Source organism: Leopardus geoffroyi, chromosome D1 (genome assembly GCF_018350155.1).
Source record: "Leopardus geoffroyi isolate Oge1 chromosome D1, O.geoffroyi_Oge1_pat1.0, whole genome shotgun sequence".
Classification (NCBI taxonomy): Eukaryota; Metazoa; Chordata; class Mammalia; order Carnivora; family Felidae; genus Leopardus; species Leopardus geoffroyi.
In genome coordinates, this window is record NC_059329.1 from 76,069,589 (window position 1) to 76,086,152 (window position 16,564).

The following is a 16,564-nucleotide window of genomic DNA, read 5'->3' on the forward strand; positions in this document are numbered from 1 at the left end:
TGTTCCTTAAGAGGTACACTTATCTCACATAGTGGTTTTCTTTCTTTTTTTTTTTTTTTTGTTTTTGTTTTTTGGTTTTTTTTTTTTTTTGTTTTGTTTTTCAATATATGAAGTTTATTGTCAAATTGGTTTCCATACAACACCCAGTGCTCATCCCAAAAGGTGCCCTCCTCAATACCCATCACCCACCCTCCCCTCCCTCCCACCCCCCATCAACCCTCAGTTTGTTCTCAGTTTTCATAGTGGTTTTGTTTCAAACTCTTTTTTTTTTTTTTTTAATTTTTTTTTTCAACGTTTATTTATTTTTGGGACAGAGAGAGACAGAGCATGAATGGGGGAGGTGCAGAGAGAGAGGGAGACACAGAATCGGAAACAGGCTCCAGGCTCCGAGCCATCAGCCCAGAGCCCGACGCGGGGCTCGAACTCACGGACCGCGAGATCGTGACCTGGCTGAAGTCGGACGCTTAACCGACTGCGCCACCCAGGCGCCCCTTGTTTCAAACTCTTTTATAGGAGGCATCAGTCATGACACTCTAAAAAAAAGGAATCAGGTTTGTTGAGGTATAATTTACATAGAGTAAAATTCACCCTTTTTAGATGTATAACTCAATGAGTTTTGCGATATATGCAGTCACGTAAACACCAACCACTCTAGATATAAAATAGTCCAGTTATCTCCAAAATGTTACCTCATGCTAGCCCCTGACAACTCTGAACCTGTTCCTTATAGTTTTGCCTTTTAAAAAATATCATGTAGTGCTCATTTTGGCAACACGTATACTAAAATTGGAATGATACAGAAAAGATGAGCTTGGCCCCTGAGCAAGGATGACACACAAATTTGTGAAGCGTTCCGTATTTTTTTTAAAGTCATATAAATTAAAAAAAAATTTTTTTTAACATTTTTTTATTTTTGAGAGAGAGAGACAAAGCACAAGCAGGGGAGGGGCAGAGAGATAGGGAGACACAGAATCTGAAGCAGGCTTCGGGCTCTGAACTGTCAGCACAGAACCCGATGCGGGGCTTGAATCCACAAACCACGAGATCATGACCTGAGCCAAAGTTGGACGCTTAACCAACTGAGCCACCCAGGCACCCCAGAAGTCATATTAATATTAAAGGGGATTCTTTGAATGGAAAGGAAAGTCAAAAGTGACAAAGACAAGAAAGGAACAGAGAAAATCTCCAGAAACAATAACAGAACAAGTAATAAAAAGTCATATAAATGGAACCATATAGCACATAGCCTTTGGTCTCTGACTTCTTTGACTCAGCATAATGCTTTTGTGATTCGTGGTGTCATTACATGTATCAGTCATTCATTCATTTTCATTGTTGAGTAGTATTTTTCATTGTTGAGTAGCTGGATTTAACAAACCTTGTTTATCCATTCACCAGTTGATAAACATTTGGTTTATTTCTAATTTTTAGTGACTATGAATGAAGTTGCCAGCAACAGTCACCTATAGGTTTTGTTTGTACGTGTGTCTTCATTCCTTTTGGGTAAATAGCTAGGAGTGGAATTTCTGGGTCATTTGGTAAGTACATTTTTAACTTTATTAGAAGATATCAAATTGTTTTCCAAAGCGACTGTACTATTGTATATATCCACGAGCAATGTATGAAAGTTCCATTTGCTTCACATCCTCACTTGAGCTTCCTGTTGTCAGCTTTCTTTCCTTATGGCCATTCTAATAAGTGGTATCTCATTGTAGCTTTAATTTGCGTTTCCCTAAAGATGTTAGCATGTTTACATGTGCTTATTGGCCATCCAAATCTCTCTTTTGGTGATGTGGATGTTCAGATTTTTTGCTAATTACATTATTTTCTGGGGCACCTCGGTGGCTCAGTCAGTTAAGCCTCCGACTTCAGCTCAGGTCATGATCTTGCGGTTGGTGGTTTCAAGCCCCGTGTCAGGCTCTTTGCTGACAGCTCAGAGCCTGGAGCCTGCTTCAGATTCAGTGTCTCCCTCTCTCTCTGCCCCTCCCCTGTTCGTGCTCTGTCTCTGTCTCTCTCTCAAAAATAAATAAACATTAACAGTTTTTTCTTATTACTGAGTTATAAAGAGTTCTTTAGACATTCTGAAGGTAAGCCCTTTATCAATTTTTTTTGCAGATATTTTCTCTTTGTGGTTTGATTTTTTATTTTCTTAGTAATGTCTTTGAAAGAACAGAAATTTAAATTTTTTACTAAGTCCATTTTGTCGACTTTTTATGTGTCTCAAATTTAAGAAATATTTGCTTAAATATAAAATCATAAAGATTTTTTTCCCATGAATTTTATAGTTTTGGGCTTTACATTTAGGTCTCTGACCATTTTTGGTTAACTTTTGTATATGTGGTGAATAAAATTGAGATTTTATTTAATTTCAATTTTTTTGGCATATAAATGTTCCATTTATCCATCACCATTTCCTCAAAAGATTACACTCTGTCCATTGAATTATATGGAAACCTTTGTCAAAAATCAGTTGACTAGATCTGTGACATATTTGTAGACCCTCTATTCTGTTTTATTGATCTATATGTCTTTATCTACTGGAATATCTCACTGTCTTTATTAGTGTAGCATTAGAGTAAGTCTTTTTTTTTTTAAGTACAGTTGATGCACAATGTTACCTTAGTTCCAGGTGTACCACTTAGTGATGTAACAAGTTTTTATATTGTGCTATGTTCACCATAAGTGTAGCTACCATCTATCCCATTCCACCCCTATTATAGTATCATGACTATATTTCTTATGCTATGCTTTTTATTGCTGTGACTTACTTATTCCATAAGTGGAAGGCTGTATCTCCCTCACCCTTTACCCATTTTGCCTATTCTCCCACCCCCCTTCCCTCTGGCAACCATCAGATTGTTCTCTGTATTTATAGGTCTGATTCGGCTTTTTGTTTGGTTATTCATTGGTTTGTTTGTTTTAGACTGCACTTATGAATGGAATCATATAGTATTTGTCTTTCTCATTCTGACTTATTTCACTTAGCATAATACCCTTTAGGTCCATTCATGTTGTCTCAAATGACACAATTTCATCCCTTTTAAGACTGTAATATTTCATTGTTTATATATGCTGTATTTTCCTTATCCATTCTTTTTATTTATTTATTTTTTTTTTGAGAAGGAGAGAGAGAGTATGTGTGTGAGTTGGGGAGAGGAGGAGAGGGAGGGAGGGAGGAAGGGGGAGAGACAGAGAGAGAGAGAGAGAGAGAGAGAGAGAGAGAGAGAATCTTAAGCAGATTCCATGCTCAGCATGCAGCCCAGCGTGGGGCTCGATCCCACAACCCTGGGATCATGACCTCAGCTGAAATCAAGAGTCAGACACTGAACTGACTGAGCCACCGTGGTGTCCATTCATTCATCTACTGATAGACAATTAGGTTGCTTCCATATCTTGGCTATTGTAAATAATGCTGCAATAAATATAGTGGTGCATTTGTCTTCTTGAATTAGTGTTTTCGTTTTCTTTGGGTAAATACCCAATAATAGATTTATTGGATCATATGGTATTTTTATTTTTAATTTTTCGAGGAAGCTCCATACTTTTTTTTTTTTTTCCAACGTTTATTTATTTTTGGGACAGAGAGAGAGCATGAACGGGGGAGGGGCAGAGAGAGAGGGAGACACAGAATTGGAAACAGGCTCCAGGCTCTGAGCCATCGCCCAGAGCCCGACGCGGGGCTCGAACTCACGGACCGCGAGATCGTGACCTGGCTGAAGTCGGACGCTTAACCGACTGCGCCACCCAGGCGCCCCGCTCCATACTTTTTTTATAGTGGCTGTACTAATTTATATTTCTGCCAATAGTGCACAAAGGTTCCTTGAAATCAGTTGATGTTCTATTTTTTCAAAGTTGTTTTGGCTATTTTAGGTACTAGATTTTCTATATTAATTTTAGAATAAGCTTTTGACTTATAATTTCTGCAAAATATCCTACTGGAATTTTGATTCAGATTGATTCAGATATATAGATCAATTTGAGGAAAGTTGACATCTTCCCAGTATTGGGTCTTGCAATCCATGAATGTAGTATATCTGTTTCTATAGGTATTCAATTTCTTTCATCAGTGTTTTGAAGTTTTCAGCACATAAATCTTGCACATATTTGGTTATATTTATTTCACTTTTTTGATGCTATTGCAAATAGCATTTAAAAATTTAATTTCTGATTTTTCATTGCTAGTAGATAGAAATAATTGATTTTTGTATATTGACTTGCAGACTGCAGCCTTGCCAAACTCACCTATTCTAGTACCATTAAAAAAAGTAGATTATGTGGGATTTTCTACTTAAATGATCATGTTGTCTGCAAATAGTTTTATTTCTTCCTTTACAATTATTTTATTTCTTTTTCTTGCATCTTTGCATTAGTTACAATCTCCAGTATAATGATGAATAAGGGTAGTAAGAGTAAACTTCCTTGCTTCTTTGATTTTAAAGAGAAAAGCATTCAGTTTCTTACCACTAAGTATAACATTAGCTATAGGTTTTCATAGATGGCCTTTATAAGGTTGAGGCAGTGCCTTTCCATTTCTAGCTTGCTGAAAATGTTATCATGAATGGATGTTGGATTTTGTCAATTTTTTTTTTTTTTTTTTTTTTTTTGCATCTATTGATGTGAGTGCAGAGCATTTTGTTTTTAGTTCATTGACATGATTGGTTAACTTTCAAATATTGAATGAACCTAAATATTTGAATGTCCCCAAATATTTTGGGGACAACCTCAATTCGATTGTGTTATATAGTCTTTTATATGTTGATAGATTCAATTTGACAAAATTTTATTAAGGATTTCTGTGTTAGGATTCATAAGATTCTCTTCCTATAATGTCTTCCTCTGTGTTTGCTATTAGGTGATGCTGGCTTCATAAAATGACTCAGGAAATGTTTTCTTCTATTTTATGTACACATTTGTACAAAGTTGGCATGTTTCTTCCTTAAATGTTCACCAGTGAACCCATCTAGGCCTGAAGTAGTTTGTATCTTTCAAGGAATTTGTCCATTTTTCCTAAGCTATCAATTCATTGGTATAAAGATGTTTACAATATTATCTTATTATAATTTTAGTTTCTGTAGGGCTTATATTGACATCCTCTCTTTCATTGCTAATGTTGGTAATTTGTGTCTTCCCTCCCTTTTTTTTTTTCGTGATCAGCATGGCTAGAAGTTTATCAATTTTATTGATCTTTTCAAAGAATAACTTTTAGCTTCATTGATTTTTCTTTATTTTTCATATTTTATTGATTTCTGCTTTTATTATGTCCTTCCCTTTGCTTGCTTTGGTTTTAATTTGATTTCTTTTTTCTTTAATTTCATAAATGGAATCTTAGATTATTGATTAAAAGACTTACTTGTTTTCCAATATAAACATTTAGTGCTATCTGTTTTCCTCTTGGCGACATGAATGTGAAAAATGAACTTGTTTCATGCTTTTTATTTTACCCAGTCTAGGTTGAATTGACAATTTCTAAATGCTTAATGACAATGTCTGCATTACTTATCATTGATTGGTCATAATCATTTTGGTCAGCAGGTCACATTTGAGTATCTCTGCTTTAGATAATAGAACCTGGGTTCTAACCCAGGTTTGCTCACCACATGGATTAAGTGGTGAGGGCTGGAAGGAGACTATTGCACCTGTAACCTGTGGGCCAGCCAACCAGAAAGAGAAAGAGACAGGCCTTGTAGAAACAGCAACTTTAATGCCTCACACACCCCCAGGAGAGAGAAATAGCTGTAAGGAATCAGACTCTGCCCTCTCCCACCTTAGGGAGTAGCCATTAGGAGGAAGGACTAACTGTCATTCTAATATCCAAAAGAAAGTAGAAATTCTGTCTCCACAAACCTATATAAATAAGGAGGGAGACAATGATTCCACTTGCCTTGTTACTCTCCTATTACATCCACTTCCCTGATTTGCCCACCTTAAAAATCAATTATATTTAATAGTTTCCTAACTAAACTCACAGTGCTTAAGTGCTATGCATAAACTCAACCAGCTTGTTAGTGTTAACAAAGAGAATGAAAGAGTTCTTGACTCTTAGCCTAATGTATTCTTTTCTCAATGGTAAGTTTAAATTATCTTTCCCTTGCCTTTTAGCTTATAGTCAAAGTGAAGGTGTGTGTGTGTGTGTGTGTGGGTGTGCGTGTGTGTGTGTGTGTGTGAAAAGAAAGAGAGATGTGGATTTTCATTATTTAAAGGTTTTGATTAATCAACTTTTGGCTAATAGATACGAATATTATAACAAAGATTTCTGTATTAAGAAATAGGAATTTGAAGATACCATATTGTCAACAGTGAGATATGTCAGAGTCACTGAACTTTGGAGCTGGGGTCTGTATGACTCAAAACTCTGTACTCTTTTCATTTTGTCTCTTTGCTTCTCACATGTGATTACAAGTCCCAAGTCATAAAGGCACTTGGCTGTCGAATCCCAAAGGCATCATTTTCTTGCTGTTTTCTCAATTGCACAACACTTGCCCCCAGAGTACTGACCCTGGGACATAGGGCTCTACTGATTGCCCTTATTCTCACTTTACAAGAGGAACGAAGGTTTTCATGAAGTGGAGTGTTTGAAGCTGAAACTAGTGTTGAAAGAACAGTTGCTCCTCTTACTAAAGTGTCCCAAGAGCAAGGAGTCCATTTGCTCTCTCCTCCCAGCCAGCCTCCCACCCCCAACTCACACCCCTTTTACCAAAGCAAAGGAGTATGCATCTATCTGCATAGTCATTAAAATGCACCAAGTCTCAGAACTGGCTTTCTCTCCCCCCATTCTACTGCTTGACAAAGGATTTGTGACAAAAGACCTTCTTCCCGGTTTGTAAAACAGTTGTGTAAAACTCGGACTGTAAAGTCACAGTTGACTGCTTTAATGTGGAACAGCTGGGAGGGTGTAGACACACTGGCAGGTTGAGACAGGGACTGGGAATGGTCCCCCATTCTGCGAAGGGTCGACTTAGTCACACCACCTGCTGCCCCTATTATTTCAAGAGCAAACCAGTCATGACAGCCTCAACAGACGGACACACGGCACCAGACGGTGCAAGGGAAGTTAAGAAAAGATAAATTAAGTGATCAATAAAGATAAGGGACCTGCTCAGCAGTAAATGGTGCTGACAGACCAGACAAAACATGAAGCAAACGGGCATTTGATAATGTGGGGGTGTGTGGAGCTTAGCGTCAACCTTCATAGTATTGACATTTCGGACACCACTGGGACATTGGCAGTGGATTTTCCTGGCTAGGCTGACTTGAGTTGGAGGTGGTTGCCTTTATCTTTCCATTGTACATGCAGAAGAGTTCAGGGTCCATTTTAGAAGTGTACTAAGCTATATACATGGAGGAAGTCACAGCCGGCATTGACCTAAGCCAAACTAGATAGTGCATGGGTATGAAATTGGAGGTTTAAGGTCCACAAAGATGCCTCTCCTTTTGACTTATTTGAACATTCATTAGTTTGTTCACTCCATCTAATCTTGAACAAGCATCTATTATGGACTAGGCACAGTGCTAGGCCATACTAGGTATGGGGGTATGGTGGTTGTAGTGGTGATGATGGTACAAAATTGCAGTCATTTCCCTGAGGGTGTTATAGACTAATGAGAGAGACACTCCCAACACCCCACCCCCAAACTAGTTTAGATATAATACTACCCTTAAGTAGTATAGCGGAGGGATGTACAACATGCCAGAGAGTGACTCAGTCTGCTTGAAGGAATCAAGAACATGTTTACAGAGGAGGGTAGGAGGGAGAAAGTCAAGGAAAGACATTTCTGGCAGAAAAAAAAAACAACACAAAAAACACAGATATGACAAACGTGGCCTTCCTTCCCAGTTCTGTATGTGAGGAATTCTCAAAACCACAGTCTACTCAAGGGTGAGTGATTTAAATAGTTTGGTTTTATTAACGTAAACACAAGTATATAGTAAAGGAGAATGAAAATTCAAATTAATTTTTTGAAATCAAATCTAATGCTTCCAAGAAATTCTGGGCTTTTCTATAAGTCTGCTTCAGGCTTTCTCCCCAGATATTCCTGGGGTTTATGCTTATTCTTCTCTGCCATAAGTAGAAAGAGTCGAAACTTGTGTTCAATTTGGTATAGCTAGAAAATGAGATGCCTGGAAGGGGAGGTTGGAATGGGCAGGAGAAGAGAGAAGGAACAGGGCTGGTCAGAGGAGTTACAGCCATACTGAGAAGATGTCTTGATGCCTCCTGTTTAGATGGAGTTTTACAATATACAAAGTACTCTTACAGAATTATTTCGTCTGACCTTCATCATGACCCTACCAATGACTTTTAAATGGGGACAACATGGGCATATCTGTGGACATTGTTGTTTAATATTTGAATTCAAGAAAGGCTCTCTGGCTTTTGTAAGAAGAATGAACTTGATGGAAAGAGAAGACAAGGAACTACAATTATTGAGGGCCTACAATGTGCCAAACATTTTAACATTCATTATCTTACATGGGTTTGGCCACAGCTGGCAGAAAACTCAAAATAAAATTAGCTTAAAGAGGTGGATTATTTTTAATTATTCATAAGGTTATTCAGAGGTAGTCTTTGCAGGGCTGGCACGGGAGACCCACTGTCTCAGGATTTAGGCTCCTCCAGCTCTCTGTTCAGTCTTCCTCAGGGGCCAAGGAGTTTGTTGAGTTCTAGCCATCATGCCTTTGTTCCAGGAAATAGGAAAGATTAAAGAAAGGCATGGGACACTTCTAACTAAATCTTACTGGCCCAATTTAGTCATGCGACCCACAGCTAGCTGCAGAGGATGTTGGGAAATGTAGTCTTCTAATCAGGCAGCAACATGCTCAGATAAAAAGGAAGAGCATGGATCCTGGGGTTGACAACTGGAAGGTTTGGTTTTTTTTTTCATTTTATTTTTTATTTTTTAAAATTTACATCCAAATTAGCATATAGTGTAACAATGATTTCAGGAGTAGATTCATTAGTGCCCCTTACCCATTTAGCCCATCCCCCCTCTCACAACCCCTCCAGTAATCCTCAGTTTGTTCTCCATATTTATGAGTTTCTTCTGTTTTGTCCCCCCCCTGTTTTTATATATTTTTTATTTCCCTTCCCTTATGTTCATCTGTTTTGTCTCTTAAAGTCCTCATATGAGTGAAGTCATATGATTTTTGTCTTTCTCTGACTGATTAATTTCACTTAGCATAATACCCTCCAGTTCCATCCACGTAGTTGCAAATGGCAAGATTTCATTCTTTTTGATTGCTGAGTAATACTCCAGTGTGTGTGTGTGTGTGTGTGTGTGTGTGTGTGTGTGTGTGTGTATACACACCACATTTTCTTTATCCATTCATCCACTGATGGACATTTGGGCTCTTTCCAGACTTTGGCTATTGTTGATAGTACTGCTATAAACATGGGGGTGCATGTGTCCCTTCGAAACAGCACACCTGTATCTCGTGGATAAATGCCTAGTAGTGCAATTGCTGGGTCATAGGGTAGTTCTGTTTTTAGTTTTTTGAGGAACCTCAATACTGTTTTCCAGAGTGGCTACACCAGCTTGCATTCCCACCAACAATGCAGAAGAGATCCTCTTTCTCCGCATCCTCGCCAACATCTTTTGTTGCCTGAGTTGTTAATGTTAGCCATTCTGACAGGTGTAAGGTGGTATTTCATTGTGGTTTTGATTTGTATTTCCCTGATGATGAGTGTTGTTGAGCATTTTTTCGCGTGTCGGTTGGCCATCCGGATGTCTTCTTTGGAGAAGTGTCTGTTCATGTTTTGCCCGTTTCTTCACTGGATTATTTGTTTTTTGGGTGTTGAGTTTGATAAGTTCTTATAGATTTTGGATACTAACCCTTTATCTGATATGTCATTTGCAAATATCTTCTCCCATTCTGACAACTGGAAGTTTTGCCACGGAATTATCACCTAGGTGTTCAGAGAAGGTAGATGATTTGTTCCAAGTCACAAAACCATAACACTGCAGAGCTTAGATTCAATTCTAGTTCTTACTGAATCTGAATGTGATGCTGCTTCTACAGTTGTGCTCCACTTGGACATGGGCTCATGATATGTAAGAAATAATAAAATTAAAGCTGAAAATTAGGAGTACATCGAATAGCATAATGGAAGATCTGAATTGATGATAAAATAAAGCCGTATATTTGAGAATATATCAAACCATCTATTTAATAATAATAATTAACAACCATATCTTGAATCCTGGCCACATATAAAGCTTTATTCTACATTAGCCCATTCATTCTCCCAAATTTGGGAGATAGTTATCATTTGTTCTTATTTACAGATCAGGAACCTAAGACTCAGAGAGGTTAAATAATATGCCCAAGTATGATTCTCTGTTCTATTTTTATGCCACGTTATCTCTCAGTGTATCACTAGGAAATAAATATTTTGATTTATGGGTTTTTATTTATTTACAGTTTTTCTAAAATATTACTATCATTAATCCAGAACTGAAAGGAACCTTAGTCTTCCTATTCAATTTCCTTTTCATTGATAGTGAAGACAGGAATGTAACAACGGCAACAACATCAATGACAGTGATTATAGTTACTGTACATTGGGTGCTATAAGGTAGGTGAGTCTCCAGCCTTGTCTCCCAATGCCTACCTCCACTCACCATCTTCCATGACCCCTGTCAAGGGAAGAAGAATTGCTAAACGAATAACAAGAATCTAAAACATTGAATGGGCCATGGCTGTCAACAGACAAGGTCACTATGCTAAAACACTGCTACCGTTGGGGCAGTAGGTGGAGCATCTGACTTCAGCTCGTGTCATAATCTCATGCTTCATCAGTTCGAACCCCACATCTGGCTCGCTGCTTTCAGCAGAGCCCACTTCAGATCCTCTGTCCCTCTCTCTCTCTGTTCCTTCCCCATTGCGCTCTCTCTCACTCTCAAAAATAAATAAATCTTTAAAAAAACAAAAAACAGTGCTACCATTTCCTCCTACCTTTGTGTGATAAGCAGATCTAGACAGGGCCTGGCACATCAGTGTGGACCCAATCATCTCTCTTTTTCTTCCTTTTCCGCCCCACCCCTCCTTCCTCTGCTGCTGCTTCCTTTATTTTTTCGTCCCTTTTTCTTCTTTCCAAACCCAGACAACTTTTCCTTTTTCTTTTCTGATTTTTTTTTACTTCCTTTTCCTGTGAATCCCCTTGAAGGTAGATGATTCTCAGGTTGAATTTTGGGAGGAGAGTGCAAACGTTCTACCTGGTTGTCAAGCTGAAACCATGTGCTCCACCAAAGCTTTTCCGAAACTCAGAACAAGGGTGTGCCAACAGCTAATGCCAAAAAGGGAACTTTGATTTCCATCTGCTTTTGTTCGTCACGTGTTTAGCTCCCTCAAAAGGAGGGGAGATTGCAGGGCAGGATTTGGTGCTGCCTAGGCTCCTCACTCTGATTTTATCAATTCATCCTTCACCCATAAGAAGAGTTTACCATGCACCTGGCTCAGTGTTCAGCATTTCATGTGCAGGATTTCACATACTCCATACACATCAGCCATCTAAAGGTACTCTTATTACTGAAGAGGAAATCAAGATTCACAAAGTGAAGGACTTGCCCAGTGCATGACCATCCCACCAGGATCAAAAACCAGGTCTGTCTGACTGCAACCCTGCTCTTTCTGATGGCATTTCTCGATCCCCTCCAATGTGCAAAAGGAGCCCACATGTGCCAGTCAGCCCTGGCCTTGGAGCTATAGCAATCCTAGATTTCATGGAAGATCCCCAGTCTTTTACAAGCTGTGCCGGTCATGACCATCCTAGTCTTTGGTTAATGCTTTGCATTTGTGAGATGATTACAGTCCAAGCTGGCCATGGAAGTATTTCCTTTTATGAACTGGCCTCCATGACTCTAGGCCTAAGAAGGCCATGGCCCATTAGTGCTGTCAGATCTTCTCAGTAGGCACACCACATCCAAGCATGATCTCAGCAAACAACTGCAAGTGTTACGCCAGGGTGTGGAATGCACCAATGGCAGCCATCTTATGCTTCACTTGGCTCTGTCTTCTAGCCAAGTTTTTCTTAGCAATTTCTGGGCATCTTTTTCTTCCTCACATGACAATTACTTATCTAAGTAAGTGAGACACTGAGACATTGTGGAAAAGCTTATAACGGAGTGCCTGAATCACCAGTCCTAATCCATGCTCTTCTCCCTGCTAGCTTTGGACTTCTCTAAGGCTTAACTTCTCAGCACACCAGTGTCTTCAGAGCTTAATAGGGATGACAAAATGCTATTGAGCTCCAGCGAGTTAGTAATGCATAGCAGTATCTTGTGAAACCAAACAAATGACATTTTTTGGGTAATATTTCTCACTCTAGAATCTGAGCTTTTTGAGAAAAGAGATCTGTTGCCAGAGAGAATAACACCTAAACTACCAAATTCTTTTAAGAATCAAATGAAAACCTCTCTGTAAAGCACCCAACACGGAGCCTACATAAAGAGGTGGGAAATGAATATTAAATCTCTCCCACCAACCCCTTTGTTTTGTGTCTCCAGCTCTTAGCACATATTAAACTTTAGCACATATTGAGATAGCACTACAACATATGGATTATGAACAACAGCAATAACAATCATTATTAATACTCGTGCAGACTCTGTACCAGGCAGTATTCTAAGTGCTTTATATATATCTACTCAATCCTCATAATTGCCCTTCTAGGAAAGTCCTGGTATTATCCTCATTTTACAGATGAGGAGACAGACAACAAGAGGTCACTTACATTTCCCAAGGCATCACAGCTAACACCTAGCAAAGCCAAGATTTAAACAAAGACTGTCTGCTCTAGAGTTAAAAGCATAGATCACAGACCATGTGTTCAATTGCAAATGATCAACAATTCTTTATAGATCTTCCCATTAAGGGTCAGACTCTTATTTGCCCACCCATTGAGCCTGGACTGACTTTGTGACTTGCTTCGATCAACAGAATGAGTTCTGAGCCTGGACCTCAGTACGCCTTGTAGTTTCTGTTCGCACTGTCTTGAAAGGCTGCCACTATCTGAACAGATTGGCATTAGCCTCCTTAAGGATGATGTGGAGAGAGGACCAGCCCTGTAAGTGAGACCATCTTAGACCATCTAGCCCCAGCCACACCAGCCCAGAGCAGCATAACCTCCGAGCCAAACCACAGAATTGTGAGAGGTAATAAAATGGCTGTTGTTTTCAACCATGAGGTTTGGAGTGATTTGTTATGTAACAGGAGGTTGATCTGCTTAGAGGCTGTGTGTCCTTGGGTAGGCTGCTTAGCCTCACTGACCTCAATGTCATTACTTATAAGTGAGACGAATTTTTCCCACTCCACAGGAGACTGTATGTTTGGCATGTATAAGGAGGTACTCAAACAATGTTAAGTTTTTTCCCCATGAGGAATATATTATGCAAAGACAAGCTTTAGAGGGATGCAAAGTGGCTGGCTAGAAGATCAATTTGTAGATTAGGATTACAAAAATGTAAGGACATGGTAGGTCACAAATGCCTAGACAAGGAAGGGGGTATATTGAATTTTTGCTAAGAGGGGATTCAGAGTCTCGGTTGCACGGTTGGATTTGAGGACCCTTAACATTCTTTCTGTTCTCGAGATTGGACGAATCTCTGGCATCATGGATCATATGAACCAGATTAAAACTTTTCCTCTTCTCTTTTCCTTACTATCTTTCCTAACTATATTTCCTTTAATGCATGCTGGTAATGCCCAATTGTGGTTGAAACTATGCATGATTTGTCGAGTGAATGTCTTTGCTAACTAATTTAAGCACAGCAGAGGGTGGGGGCTCAAAAATGTTAGCTAAATTGAGCATCCAACACGGATGATCCAACCGCTTTTACTAAAATCTTACCAGGAGTGGACAAAGTAATTAAAATAATAAAGGCAGAGGGAGATAGAAATGGAAATCTTTGTTTTGCAGGCTGGACATCAATGTGCCCATAGGATGATTATGATGTGGTGTTTTTATTCATCTGTTTTTCTGGCTTGCTAGCTTGGTTTTCCATTTTGTTTTTAAAGATTTGACTTTACAGCGGGAAGCCTTTTATTTTTTTTTTTTTTTATTTTTTTTTTTCAACGTTTATTTATTTTTGGGACAGAGAGAGACAGAGCATGAACGGGGGAGGGGCAGAGAGAGAGGGAGACACAGAATCGGAAACAGGCTCCAGGCTCTGAGCCATCAGCCCAGAGCCCGACGCGGGGCTTGAACTCCCGGACCGCGAGATCGTGACCTGGCTGAAGTCGGACGCTTAACCGACTGCGCCACCCAGGCGCCCCGGGAAGCCTTTTATAACAACTGGTCTTGCCGAATCTCTGTCTGTTGCTTATAGGGGTCTCATTTGAATCCCTGAATCCCACTAGCCAATTTCACTAAAAACCCCGTAAATGACCAAACTCAGACACTCAGACTTGCATTTGGTGGATATTTTAATGTGTTCCTTCGGTAAAGACATTCAGAAGCATAAACCTAATTGAAATGGAATATTTCAACAATTGATAAAAAGTATTTGCACTGTCCATTTCACATCAGAATTTGGGGTGTGTGTGCAGGGGCTGTGGCTTTTAATAAAGAAAACTAAAAATATAAAATCAACGCACCGAGAATCGAAGTGAGTTGAAATATTCTCCTATACTTCTCCAATATTTTTATGGAGGAAAAATAAAATTCCTCGTCCGTGTTTCCCTTCTGTATTCCCTGGCTTCAAACTCTGGCCTGATCCGTCCACATTCCCCTTCTTCACTCTTTCCTGGTGCCAGTTATCTCTCAGCTTCGCAAACCCCAGCACTGCTGATGAATAAACATCGTTCCGTCTGTGGCGCCCCATACACTTTGGAGACAATGTTCAGCTTCAAAGTTTTCAGAATTGCCTGGTCCGGTTTTGTTAACGACATTAGTGGGACCGCATTGTCGGGGTTAGGGGCGAGACAATGGCGCATCTCTTACATCATCAGGCACAAGGAGCTCTGTCTCCAGCTGTACAAACAGCACAGGAAATGGATTTTTTTTCTTCGTGTTATGTTTCGTCTATTAAAATTATGCAAACCCGGCAAATACAATTGCTTTGTTAAGACTCCGAAATGTCTAACCATTCATTTCCCAAGTAAGGAGCCTGCGGTGCGTTTGATTCTGAGGATTGTTAATCCCAAACGTGGAGAACTAATAAAATAATCAAAAAAGGACCCCAGAAGTGTTGATAAATTTCAATTATCTCTTGCTCTGTATCCCAGGATTGGACTAGCAGGATGGGACTGCCTTCAAGTAGTACTTGAGTCGGGGCTGCGTTTTCTCCTCGTTGGGCCCCTAGGCACCGACGTCTCTCCTTTGTGGCTGAATCGCCTTAGCAGGGCTGGTGTTTGGAGGTGCTCAGGGCCAGAGGAGACAAAGCGGGCCCGCTGCACAAAGGCGAGGGAGCCAAAGAAAGCAAAATTGAATCTCTAGCACCCTGCTCCTGAGTAAACAGACAAAACTAATGGGTCTGCCATTTCTCCTCCCATCCAATTACTGGGTTCCAGTAGAGAGAATATGGCAACATCAGCTCACACAAATCCTAATACTCTTAATCCCTTCCATACATATAAACCTCACATCCACCCACATGACTTCATTACCCAAACCACCCAGGCAGACAGTGTGAAGGAATGGGCCCACCAGCTGCAGAAACCTGCCTTCTTCAGGTTTTAATCAGCTAATGAGGGATATGCAAATGGAAAGCTTATGGGATTATGGCTTGTCCGACAGCAGTTCACCCCTAGTGATAGAGGACTAATACAGGTGTTAGTAAACGGGTTATTAGGCCCGGCCTAATTTAGGTCTATTCATGCTGCGCTTGCACTCTTAGCCTAAACATTTGTCCTCATCCTGGGGGCCCAGCAGGAGCCATCTTTAGGCCTGTGGTAGGTCTCACATGAACTCCTTGCTAAAGATATGAAGTTAATAAATCCGGCCATTGGGTGTTTAGGCATACACGGCGACATCAGAGTGGCCTCTGGTAGAGGCTTTTTTCTTTCCCCACGGGGGGAAGGGCCTGAGAAACTGCCGGGGAGCAGTGAGAGGGAGTCTGACTCAACATCATTCACCACTTACTTTGGTTCACAAAGAAATAGGGACATAGACATGTTTAACAATCAGCTCTCTAGAAGAGGAAAAAAAGGCCCTGATTCATGAGTCCACTGATTTCTATGGAGTAAATGCTCCTACCCTGGATCACACCAAATGGCCAGTGTGACGTCGGGCGTCTTGCAAAGAATTCTCAAAAAGTTAACGAGTCAGCTCTCGCGAGCCACGAGGTGGCTCCAGCACCCCACTGGACACAGGCCTTGCCCCCAGGTTACTTATAGTCTAGCACAGTCATTCAGCGTGAGTCTGTGAGGTCTCAGAAAATTTTTACTTTATGCTAAGATGCTATTTGCCTTTGTTTCCCAGGTTGACATTTGCCCCGTTGTGCAGAAACAATGGTGGTGTGACTGGACGCTTAGCCCAGATCAACGTTGTTACAATCTCTGTGTTCTCCTGCCACTGGCTTGCAGGAACACAAAAAAATTCCAGCCTCTCTTAAGAATTTCCTTGATGAAG

The 16,564-nt window shown here is 40.1% G+C and overlaps 1 long non-coding RNA gene and 1 other non-coding gene across 2 annotated transcripts in view; both read left to right on the forward strand.

The window, feature by feature from the left end:
• Positions 1 to 756: 756 nt before the first annotated feature.
• Positions 757 to 863, forward strand: LOC123602881. Its single transcript, XR_006714634.1, has one exon. It is a non-coding gene; the product is annotated as a U6 spliceosomal RNA (small nuclear RNA).
• Positions 864 to 7,809: 6,946 nt separating this feature from the next.
• The window catches only part of LOC123601485, a 40,916-nt gene continuing 32,161 nt past the window's right edge, over positions 7,810 to 16,564 (forward strand). The window contains exon 1 of the long non-coding RNA XR_006714132.1: positions 7,810 to 7,876. This is a non-coding gene — a long non-coding RNA (uncharacterized LOC123601485). The remainder of the gene's footprint in view (positions 7,877 to 16,564) is intronic.